This window comes from Gavialis gangeticus, unplaced genomic scaffold, assembly GCF_001723915.1.
Source record: "Gavialis gangeticus isolate Ggan-Ray unplaced genomic scaffold, GavGan_comp1, whole genome shotgun sequence".
Taxonomy (NCBI): Eukaryota; Metazoa; Chordata; order Crocodylia; family Gavialidae; genus Gavialis; species Gavialis gangeticus.
In genome coordinates this window covers 168170995-168183359 of record NW_017728992.1, presented here as the reverse complement: position 1 = coordinate 168183359, position 12365 = coordinate 168170995, and the positions used below count along the sequence as shown (strand labels likewise).

Genomic DNA, 12365 nt, shown 5'->3' with positions numbered 1-12365 from the left:
AGTCCTGTACCAACCCACTACCTGACCAACAGAATCTTCTTCCCATGGCATTACTAGTTTCAGTGTGGACAGCTGACACCATTTTCTATCACACTGTTTTCTAAGTTCTGAGAAGACTGGGATAACCTGGATTGCAGACCTTCTGCTTTCTGTCCTTTTTCCGCCATGCCATTCAGAAATAGCAGATCAGGATCATGCAGCTTTCACTGTCAAGGTCACAAAACAGAAGAGAAGAGTTCACTGATGTTTTTGCAAATACAGCTTGGAAGTCATGAGCAGGGATCCTGGTTTTCTCTGATTAAAAAAAAAAAAACCCACACAATTTTCAGTTAAAAAAAAAAAAAAGTAACCCAAGACCCACATTTTTCTGTTATTAAAATGAAACACCAGTAATACATAGATATACATAAAGTGGTGTTTCATTTTGCTCACAGAAAAATGTGGATTTTGGGTTCCTTTTTATTTAACCAAAAAATTGGGGATTTTTTTTTTTTTTTTTTTTTTTTTTTTAAAAAAAAAAAAAACCCCCATTTTTTTTTTAAAAAAAAAAAAAACCCCCATTTTTTTTTTAAAAAAAAAAAAAACCCCCATTTTTTTTTTAAAAAAAAAAAAAACCCCCATTTTTTTTTTAAAAAAAAAAAAAACCCCCATTTTTTTTTTAAAAAAAAAAAAAACCCCCATTTTTTTTTTAAAAAAAAAATGGGGGTTTTTTTTTTTTTTTTTTTTTTTTTTTTAAATCAGAGAAAAACCAGGATCCCTGGTCATGAGAAGGCCTGATTTTAAGACTCCCTTCAGGCAAAGCCAACTTTTATGATAACAGGACTGCAAACTGTTGACGAATCTCAGAACTCAGCTTCTTGCTGGGTTACTATGCCCTTACTTCCTAAACAACTGATTGCTACAAGCTTCATATAGCATGGGCCCCTCTCTCTTTCAGAGAGATGATATCAAAGTATCAAATCCAGGTTAGTAAACTGGGTAAAGAGAGGCAATGAATATTAGAGGAAAAGACTGACAGCCATTTTGTCCCGGGGAAGAGATTAGGTAAGAAATTAGCATGTATGCTTGAGCGCCCACAACCAGAACTGAGCAACTCTCTGCGTTCCCCTCACTATCATTTCTCAATTAAGCTAACTCTCCAGCAAATGCAAGTCAGCATTAAGCTGCTGAAATATCCTGGAGTGCGCTGGAAAATCCTTCACGCACCCAGAAACCATTGCTTGAGAAATGAAGATAAAAAACAATTATCTTTTAGAAGTTGTAGGCTGTAGTTTAATTTCCAGCTTCACGGTGTTTCTTAATTATGAAATACAAGAGGCAAGGATTTTTTGGGGGCTGTATCTTTTATTGGACCAACTATATAGTTGGGATAAAGTTATACAATGCAATGCAAAAACATCTGCCTTCAGTTGGTCCAATAAAAGATATCACACTCCCAAATTCCTTGCCTCTTGCATAATTCCTGGGCCATCACAGCTACATGACTATAACACTACCAGTAATAAAAAAAAAAAAAAAAGCAGTTTAAATTCCATCACCTAGTTAAAGGCTAATATGGAACTGCTTCTGCAAGAGCAAAACAGACCTCCAGAACACTGTGTTCAGATAACTTGTCAGCTGATTCTTCATTAATACGGTTTCAGTTATCTGGACTTTCTGGAGACTACCTGGGGGTTGGGGGGAAGGAAGTACAGCATACAATGTTAAAACTGGGCAAAATATAAGAAACAGAATGGAAATAAGTATTTTGTTTTTACTGAGGAAAAATGGCCAAAATAGAAGGTGTCAAGATTGTGAAATAGGTCCTACATCATTAAATTGTCACAGGGCACCAAGGTATGCCGGCGCCTTTAGGAGCAGAACCAGCTTAGCAAAGAAACCTGGCAGGTACACAGAGCCCCACAGCTGCAGGTTGCCTGAGTAACAGACTAACAAGGCGATTAGCCAGTACCTGCAGGCAGTCAGCTGACCAGAAGGAGTCAGAGCCCAGGGCACTTAAAAGCTCAGGGCTGAGGCTGGCTGGGGTGACTCTCTCTTTGGCAACTGCCAAGAGAAGGAGCTCCTGCACAAGACAGCAGCCCAATGCATCTGGCTACCTGCTTTGCTATCTCCAAATGCAGTAAGACTCTAGGGGCTCACAAGGTGCCCAGAAATAAGGGGTGCGGGAAGAAAATATTAGAACTTCTATTTATATTAATTTTTTATCTCATCCTTTTTTAATTTCTATTTTTTGTGTATGTTTTATAATGTACATAATATATTAGTACATGTATATAATTTATAAATAAATAAATATACATATATTGGGGGTGCATGCTCAAAAATTTTTTACTGATAGGGGTACGCGATCAAAAAAAACTTTGGAGACCACTGGTATAGAGCCCCAGTGCCAGAGGGGCATGAGCTGCCAGGGCCAGGGGCCCAGCAATAAGAGGAGTTTGTGGGCTAGTGCCTCAAAACTGGGCCCTAGTGGGTCTAGGCTTGAAGGTCTAGCTATATCAAAGGGGGAGAGTCTGAGTAGGCCAAGGCCCCAATAGAGCATAACAGTAATGTAACACCTGTGAGGCATGGGGCATAGTAAAGGGAAGGTTGGAGCCATGCAATTGGCCCATAAGGCCCGAGGTGCCTCATGCAGTACTGTACTGAAGAGAAGCCTAGCAAAGGGGCCTACAGATCAGAGCTTGAGTAAAGTTCACCAAACCAGGATTAAGCAAAGCCTCATTGGCAGCTTCCCAAGTTATTTTTCCATCAAAGATGTGGCAGGTGAGATAAGAGGGTACTCTTGGGGCAGAGCTTGGAGAGTCGCAGAGCCACCAGGAGCATCAATGCCACCCCTGGGAATCTCACTCTGTGACAAATTATACATAAAATGATGATCCAGAAAGACTACTAAAGACATGGCACTTTACATCTGTAAATGAGTAGTTAAGGTCAGTCAATAGGAGAGAATACGGAGGAACTCTAGAAGTGTGCAAAGCTAGATGAAAAAGCAATACAATCCCGGACGATGCTCACAGTCCACTAAATACAAAGTAAAACTCTCTTCAATACGCAAGCTATGTTTACAGCTTGAAAGGCTCTAAATTAACTATTTTTAAAAATAATTTTTTAAAGACGACATTTGGCAGCTAGGTCAATTAGACTTTCTACCCAGTGTGCTGGTTTGTTTGTTTTTTGGGGGGGGGAGGACATGCATTACAATCCATAATGAAGAACCAAGCTAATTATAGTTATCTGTACTATATGTTACTGAAGAGTGTAGCCTCATCTAGAATATTTTGTACAACAGTGGTCTACCCATCTCAAAGAATTACAGAATTGAAGGTGGTTTAGAGAAGACTGATAAGAATTAAAAAGTAAGCATGTCCACGTGCACAAAAATTGGAGGCAGGGGAGGACTTGAATTATTTGCCCCAGAAAGGAGGCAACCAAAATAGCAAAGATTTCCAGAAATGCTGCAGTTTTACTATTTTACTACTAGCATTTCTTTGCCTTAGTTGCCATATGAAAAGTGTTCCTTATTATTATAAATTCAGTATATTAATAAAATGTTCTTGGAGGCAGCTAAAATACTGAGTAGAGATTTAATTAAACTATGGCCTGCAACACACAATCATCACTCCTTATGCATCAGAAACAGGCTGTAAAACTGTAATATCTACATGTACTCCTGACTTATCTACCAGGAGATCAATTATACAATTGCTTTGTGAACTAACCCATAGTGGGCAAAGGTGAAGACATCCAATTTCTCTGGAAGTTGCCTCACTCAAAACTTTTTCATGATCTTTTGGAATATTAGGTTCTGGTTGGTAGTTGGACAGATACATATCAAGAAACTATAATTTTGGCTGCATACATTTCTTTTACAGCAATAAGTGTGCTGGCTTCTTTTGGGCTTTCACAGGTCAGAAAGGACAAATACCCAAGACGGACTTCAGGAGAAAGTTACAACACAAAACAAGACACTAGACAAATGCACTAGAAACCTTAACTATTTTCCCTACCTGGGTGTCTACACCTCTCCAACACTATCCCAGTATTTAAGAAACAAAAATAAAGGTGACCCTCTTGTACTGTTTAGTGCCCTAACAAGATTACCAAACACAAACATCAATGCAGGAAAAAAAACCTTTAATTTTTCAGTTAAGCAGTGGGAACTGTATGCAACTCCATTCATGTAGCTACTGGAGACATCAGGAAATAACTTGCCAGAGCTCAAAACATACTGATTCATCTTAAATTTTGGGATAATTTGAACCACATTACAAGGCAATTTAGCCTGTAATATCTACATGAACAACAGCCAAAGCAATTTAAAAAAGCTTAGAACAGTTCAGAATAGAACTTCTCCAAATTACAGTAGTTCATTATACAGTTGTTTTCTTATGGAGAGCAAGTCTTCACAGAATACTGGTCTTTACAAGCCAGGTCAGCTCCTAGACTACTGGACAGGGCAGCAGTTTGGGGAGGAGGCGAGCAGCCAACAGTGGTGAAAGAACAGGTTAGGGACTATTTAGAAAGAGCTGGCTGCGTACAAGTCCATGGGGATGGATAGGATACACCCAAGGGTGCCGACTTGGCTGAGAGGATTGCAGAGCCACTAGCCATCATCTTTGAAAACTCATGGCGATCAGGAGAGACTGGATGATTGGAAAAGGGCAAACATAGTGCCCATGTTTAAGAAAAGGGGAAAAAAGAGGATCCAGGGAACTACAGACCAGTTAGCCTCACCTCAGACCCTGGAAAAGGCATGGAACAGATCCTCAAGGAATCCATTTCTAAACACTTGGAGGAGAAAAAGGTGATTAGGAACAGTCAGCATGGGTTCACCAGGGGCAAATCATGCCTGACCAACCTGGTTGCCTTCTATGATGAGATAACTGGCTCTGTGGATGTGGAGAGACTGGTGGATGTGGTGTACCTTGATTTTAGCAAGGCTTTTGATATGGTCTCCCACAACATTCTCCCAGCTAAGCTAAGAAAGTATGGGCTGGATGAATGGACTGTATGTGGATAGAAAACAAGCTGGAGCAGTGGGCTCAGAGTAGAAATCAATGAATTGATGCCTAGTTGGCAGCTGGTATCAAGTGGTATGCCCCAGGGGTTGGTCCTGGGGCCAGTTTTGTTCAATGTCTTCATCAATGACCTGGAACATGGCATAGAGAAGACTGAGAGGGGATTTAATAGCAGTTTTCAACTATCTGAAGAGGGGTTCAAAAGAAGGTGAAGCTAGACTGTTCTCAGTGGTGGCAGAAGACAGAACAAGGAGCAACCATCTCAAGTTGCAGCAAGGGAAGTTTAGGTTAGATATCAGGAAGAATTTTCTCACTAGGAGGGTGGTAAAACACTGGAGCAGGTTACCCAGCGAGGTGGTGGAAGCTCCATTCTTGGAGGTTTTTAGGATTCCACTAGACAAAGCTTTGGCTGGGATGACTGAGTTGGGGATGGACCTGCTTTGAGCAGGGGGTTGGACTAGATGACCTCCTGAGGCCCCATCCAGCCCTAATTTTCTATGATTCTGTGAAAAACCATGCCATACCCAATATCTCCATTTTGATACTACCTTATTATTAACAATCATCATGTTTTGTACATCTGAGAATGCATAAAGGTTAAAAAGGATGATGTGTTATAAAGGGAGATGAGAAAGGTAAACTAGAGATTACAAGACAGTTGAAAACAAAATAATTCCTAAAACTGCAGAAGCTACAGCAGAGATTGGATCAGAGTGAAAAGGTATCTGACATCATGAAAGAAATCTTCTGACTTCACTGGAGTTAGATCTTATTATAGGGAAGGGTGATAGGCATTGCAGGAAAATACTTTTGTAAATAAAAAAAGTTTACTGATATTGAGGAGCAACTGTGGTCAATATTGGTATTTCTTAAGTTTTAGACATTACTTTATATCTTCAGGTTTGGTATACTACAAAGTTGCTTCTTTGACTGCAATTCAGGGAAGCAATTTAAATTTTCTGCTTAGAAATTGCCAGAGCTCCAAACATGTCTTATTACATGCATTCTTTCTTACTAGGTGACAGAATAACCTTCCTTTGCACATATGGACTTTTGTAACTATTTTTTTGTATGTTATTTACATATTGGGGAAACTGTAATGCCCATAACTGTAATGTCCATATTACAGTATTTACATATTGGAGTACTGCAATACAACAAACATGCTTTGTGCAATTACTGAACTTGATCAGAAAAGTTAACAGCTTTATCAATGGTGTTTCTGGCTAAAGTTCAAAGTACTTCTAAGCAAGAAGATAGGGCTGAAAGGGAATTGTGAGAAATGCAATGCATTGTTACAATAAGTTAGACAATACTGCATGGTGACCAAAATAGCTAAAAGGGAGATTCTCTTGCTTAATGTTTGTCTGGGCTAGAACAAATTTTTATAACCTTTAAAATTATATATATTAGGTGGGCATTTTAAAAGTGAATCCAAGAAAAATATAAAAAAGACACTGAAGCTTTCCTTCCCCCACCCCCCTAATTAATCAGCGGTATACATGAAACAACTTGCTGACATTTGCCAACTGGTAAAACAAAGGAAGCATAGATATTACAGCTTTACTAGATTATACTGATCTAATTGCCTCTGAGTGGAACTAATCTATTTATACAAGACCAAAAACAAAAAGTTAGAAGCATTTCTTTGGCATTATAAACTCACTCTCTCTCAATTTTTCTTTGGGACTCTTAATATAAAAAAAACAAAAAAAACAAAAACAAAACAACCCCCCCCACACATATTTTCAGCAGAATGCTTGTTTTCCAAACCACCTGCCTTGCACTTGAAATTACATAACATTTCTTTACAGTAATTTAAATTTCCAGTTGGAAACGAAGCAAATGTTTTCTAGCCACCCAGCTCTGCAATATACGATTAGTCCACTCCTGAGAACCCCATGTCTAGACAGACCAAGACTTCTGTTTCAAAAAGAGAAACATGAAATCAGGTTCTAATTCATACCTGAGTACCTAATTAGGTGGTCTCATTTGTAGAGGTCTTCACTGGCTTTACAGTTTAACATTTTAATTCTATTTTTGTAAAGCTATTATCGAGATGACAGGGTTTAACAATATTGCTTCCCATCTCTGAAAGATCAAGAGACTCTGCGGGCAAAATACTACCAGAAGATAGTGACCTTGAAGTACCCCAAAAAGGAGTTTTATAAAATTTAGAGCAAGATTTAAAATTGTATTTCCAAACTAAATACCAAGCATGCTTACTGATCAAGTTTTACAAAATGTCTAAGAAAAAACATTTCCACATAAAGTATCTGTATCCTGCAGATAAAGTTGTGAAGTACTGTCATTCACTGGTTGCTCACATCAAGACTATGCTTGCACATGCACGGTAATGCTGAAGACCAAATACTTGCAGAGTTTAGGTGGCACTACAAACAGAAAAACTTTAGAACCGTGTGGGCAATGGAAAGAAACAGAAAAAAAATTGAAAGGGCAGAGGTGCATGATAAAAAGGAGAAAAGAACAGGAAGCCATTTTCCCCCTCAAGTTGCCCAGATGGCACAGGACTATCATCTTGCCAGGTTTAACCAAAGGTGTTGGCAACTGAAAGTTTTAATATTGGCAAGTGAAGATTCACTGCTGTTGCTGTGTGCTCTTTCTAAATGTTAAAGCACTTAAAGAGTTACAATAGCCAGGTCTTACTTTAAAATTAGATATGCTATTAAGTACAGAATTCAACTAAGACAATTATAATGCAGTGGAATTGGAATAGAGGCTTTTGCTTCTCACCAGTTTGGAGGTTCTTAAATTTTGTAAGTTTTATAAATAGCAACATGGAGACAAGTGTAAGTCAAAAGAGATACAACATGAGTTTAGCAAGGGGAAATCATGCCAGGCTGACCACACATCTGCCACTGAGGAGTAGGAATGTAAATAGGCCTGGCCCATGTATGGCTGCTCCAGCTTGGCCTAAGGAACAATACTTCCCAGCCTGGCACCAGTGGAGTTCTTCCAGTCCCCACCTCCAGGTGTGGCAGGGACTCAGTGGTTCCCCAGGGCCATGCCTATGAGCTGGGCAGATGGGTAGGACTTCTTCAGGCCCAGGCCTGGGTGTGGACAGGGCATGCCATGGGGCTAAGCCTCAAGACCCAGGGGAGGCACCCAGTGCCCCCTTACCTCCACTTTGCCCTTGACAGGCCCTGCAGCCACCATGGATCTGGCCAGGAGAGTGTGCAGACACTGCCAGCAGTGATGGCTGCAGAAACAGAAGGTGCTGCATCTGGCCAGGCAGGGGGCCTTTGACTTCCAGGCTCTGCAGAGAGGAAGTGGCACTGCTTTCCTTTTGTGCAGCAGAGCAGGAGAAAGGGGAAGTAGTACCTAATTGCTAGGCTCTGCAGACCCCAGTGCAGTTGCTATTAGCCTCCCTGCTGCCTGTCATGAGCAGCCTGGGCTCCATGGCAGGTTAATATTTTAACTGTTCACATCCCTACTGAGGAGGTAAATAATTTTCTAGACAAAGGAAATCCAGCAAATCTAAACTAAACTTCAGTGAAGCACCAGTTTCAGTGTAACGTAAAAAGTAAGTGAACCTAAAAATTGAGGAGGACTAGCATAAGAATCACAAGACAGGAAGAAACTGGCTGATGGGAAGACTAAAAAGGGAACTGCTTGGGGTGGTATAAAGTAACTAATGGAACTCTTTATAGCATATGGTAATGGAATTTGCTGACAAAACAAACTTCAGTGACAGTATTGATATAGAAAATGATTCAGTAATTTCAGGACTTGTATAATACAAGGATAAAATTCAGTACTACAAGAGTGTAAGGTCAACACATTTAGCAACTGTCACAAAGTTCTACTATATATTGGGAGCTCATCAGCTGGAAAAGATAGAAAAGAAAACTAAGGTGTATCAGTTGATCACTGGATGGCTACCAAACTTGAGGTGGCAGTCAGCCAATTTCCAAGAGCAGATCCTGGGACCAACTGCTATTTTGGGGGGCTGAGCATGGCAAGGCTCTTCCACCCCTCTGGCTGAGGGGCCCCAGCCTTCCTGCTTGTCCCCACAGATTGCCAGATGGAGGGGAACTGTGGCTTAATTACCATGATTAAACCCCAAGAAGCCATTTAATCCATGCATTATTAAGCATGGATTAATGGTTTCCTTTGGCTTAATCAAGATAATTAAGTCATGATTTTGGGCCACCTCCAAGTGGGGATGCTGCATAAGCAGCTGCACCAGGGTCCCGGACTGGCTGGGGCAGGCAGCTGGGAGGCTACACAGGGGCCTGCAGAGCCCTGGCTGGGATGGTTTTGCATGGCACCCACCGCTCACAGCTAGCCAGGCCGGGGCTCTGCAGACCTCAGTGCAGCCTCCCAGCTGCCTGGCACAGCTGGCCCAGGGCCCTTGGTGCAGCTGCTTGTGCAGCATCCCTTCCTCCTGCTGAGCAGTCACACTCCACCCACTTTCCCCTCTCCTCTACCCTCCCCCCACCCCTGGGGTCCAAGACAGCAGGGTTTCCTGCTCTTTTCTCTTTGTTTGTTTTGTTTTGCAGTGGACCCTACCATTTTTTTGCGATTTCTGCAAAAGTGATGCAATTGTGAATTTGGTAGGTCCTTAGCTATAAGTGATGCAGATATGTTTTAGGATTGCAGTTGACTTTTTTTGTCATAACATTACAGGCAATTCCAGTATAGATGTGAAACATTGATGCTACTACAAAAGATTCTGCTCAAATCTCACCCAGAACACAGTTAATCCTGGTCATATCTGTGTTGAAAAAAAGATGAATTTGGACTAGAACAGCGGATGAAAGCAGGGAGTAGAATCATTAGGGAGACCCACCTAAATGAAGACTGACAAGGGAGACAATTGCCATAGAGGAAAGAGAGGTACTTAAGCTCCCAGACCATGCTGGCTCAAGAACAAATTAATATAAATTGGTTATGAATCTATGCTAGAATAAATGTCATGAATTTATGAGAGAAATTAAAATAAAAGGTTCTAGAAAACAAATGTTTTCCAATTGGAAGTACTGAGGACAAAAACAACCCAACTAGTTTTAAGATGGAGTTTGACAGGTTTATGAATAGTTACAAAATAGTTTGAGCCACATATAACAAATTTTCTTGGCAATTAGTGGTCAATTCTTCTAACTCACTCAGCCATTTTAGGTGATGTACAGTTAACATCTCTGCAACCCACTGGGTCTTATCAATTTACTGTCATCTATGTTGGCAGTCCCTCAGTATGAGGAGAATGGGCTTCCAGTGAATAAAGAAGTCATTGATGAGTCTGGAGATTTACTATTACACGGCCCACCTTTGCATCTCAGGGCCCACATCCAACAAGAATTTGGAGTTCTACAAAAACAAGTGCAGGTAGTGTTGCATCTTCTACAAGAGATTATTACACAAATCAAGATTCTTATTAGTTCTTAATTATTCAAGACAACTTGAATAAGACAAGACTCTCTTAATTATTCAAGACAATATGCTCTTGTATACAGCTGATTGACATTTTGTTTAGAAGACAACACAGTGCAGAACTAGATCACAGTGACTTTTGCAGCATGCTGTGTCTGTGTCAGGAGTACCACGTTGCCAAAGATGCCTGCAGAACTCTGCCCATATGAAGCCCCATCTGCCCCCTATCATTTTCAGCAATGCACCTGCCTTTGCCCAAGTCACCTCTCATTGAGGCTAGGTTTACCAACTACACAGCAGATGTATTCAAGCACATGTACCTGTGCCCACATACCCAACAAGAATGGAAACCTGTGATCCAAGTTCACTGGCCTGAAAGGATGTGGGGGACAAAGCCAGGTCAAGAAATGATAAAATGTCCAGGGTCCCCAGTGGAATTCTCCTCCATCCACCTTGTCTGCACAAGTTAAATATATCAGAAGAGATGCTTTATAAACCAGTAATTTTCAAACTGGGGTGCTTGGCCTAAATTTTAATAATGGTAATGCACCTTCCAATTGGTCAGTATACAATGAGTAATGGCATTGCCACATGCCAATACTGGTGTTGAAATCTGTCAGGGTCAAGTATAGGGGTCTGAGCAGCAACAGTTTGCAGGTAAAGGGGTAACTGACCAAACTATTTGAAAACTACTGCTTCAGACTATCTGATAGCTCCAGGGTGTCAAACTCATGTGGGCCATGGGCTAAATCCAGACCATTGTGGCTTCTCCCAGGCAGGAGCCAGCAGCAGTTGTGGTAGGCCTGGGATGGAGCACATGTGCTGGTGGGAGAGGGGGCAGTGGCAAGATGGGATGATCTAGTTAGGGATGGTCCTGCTTTGAGCAGGGGGGTTGGACTAAATGACTTCCTGAGGTCTTTTTCAACTCTGATTTTCTAGGATAAGTGAGGGTTATATCTGCCCAGACCTCACTTGGCCCCCTGCCACTGATGGCAGTATCTATCAGGGACCAGGGATCCTGAACTCTGCAGCAGGCCATATTCCAGTGCCCACACAGTACTGCAGTGCACTGGATTACCAGCAGATCTGTACGCCTGGTACTTCTGTGACAGCCGGATCCAGGTCTTGGTAGGTGATGTGAAACCAGAAGAAAGGTTTGAGGCATATTACTGACAAAGATTGTTTATTTTATTTTCTAAGGGCAGAGTGCCAACAGCCTTTCAACGAGTAGACTACCTACGCAAAACATTTACACTGATGGTGCTGTCTAATCTCTAACTTCCCATCAGTAAGGACCTGGGGAGTGGTGAAAGAGTGCGATCGGCCTTTTGCGGGCTCAGATCAAGCGTGGTCTATGCTTACCTAACAAGAGAAGCACCGTGACCACAGAGGCGGTCTTCCTAGCTGCACCAGGGAAGACTGTTCTCCTGGCACAGGAATAGTACCTGCCAAAGTAATGTAGTAAACCTCCCACTTAGCTGCTGCAATGGGAAGGTCTTGGCTTTAAGGCCACTTGATGGAAATGGGAAACTCCTCCCTGGCTTGCCCCTGGGGCCTTACAGCTGAGGGCAAGCAAAACTCGGGGGCATCTGAACCCCAAGCCTCCAGGCTTGGGCCTGGAAGTAGGATGCCTGCCATAGGTTTTAGAAATAGCTGAAGCCCCAGATGAGGGTGGAGGATGTGGCAGAAGGCCACTTCTGTTTCTCCCCAAAAACTCTGCTCTGTGACAATTTGGTTAAGATGGGCCCTGCAGAGGGTACACAACTTACCCTCTCTCTTCAGGTAACCTGAGCTGGATACATTCCTGAGGGAGAGGGGAAACCTGCTCCCTCTGCCTAGGTGACTAGCATCACATACCTGGGTGAGGGGCGTGCCTCCCTGGGGAGCTAGGAACTGCCAGTCTGCCCAGCAACTAGTGATGCATTTCAAATTGGTTGGCTGACAGCCATCAGG

The 12365-nt window shown here is 41.8% G+C and overlaps 1 protein-coding gene across 4 annotated transcripts in view; it reads right to left on the bottom strand.

Moving 5' to 3' along the window:
* OXR1 (oxidation resistance 1) overlaps positions 1-12365 on the bottom strand; it is a 608937-nt gene that overhangs the window by 212018 nt on the left and 384554 nt on the right. The window lies entirely within an intron of this gene.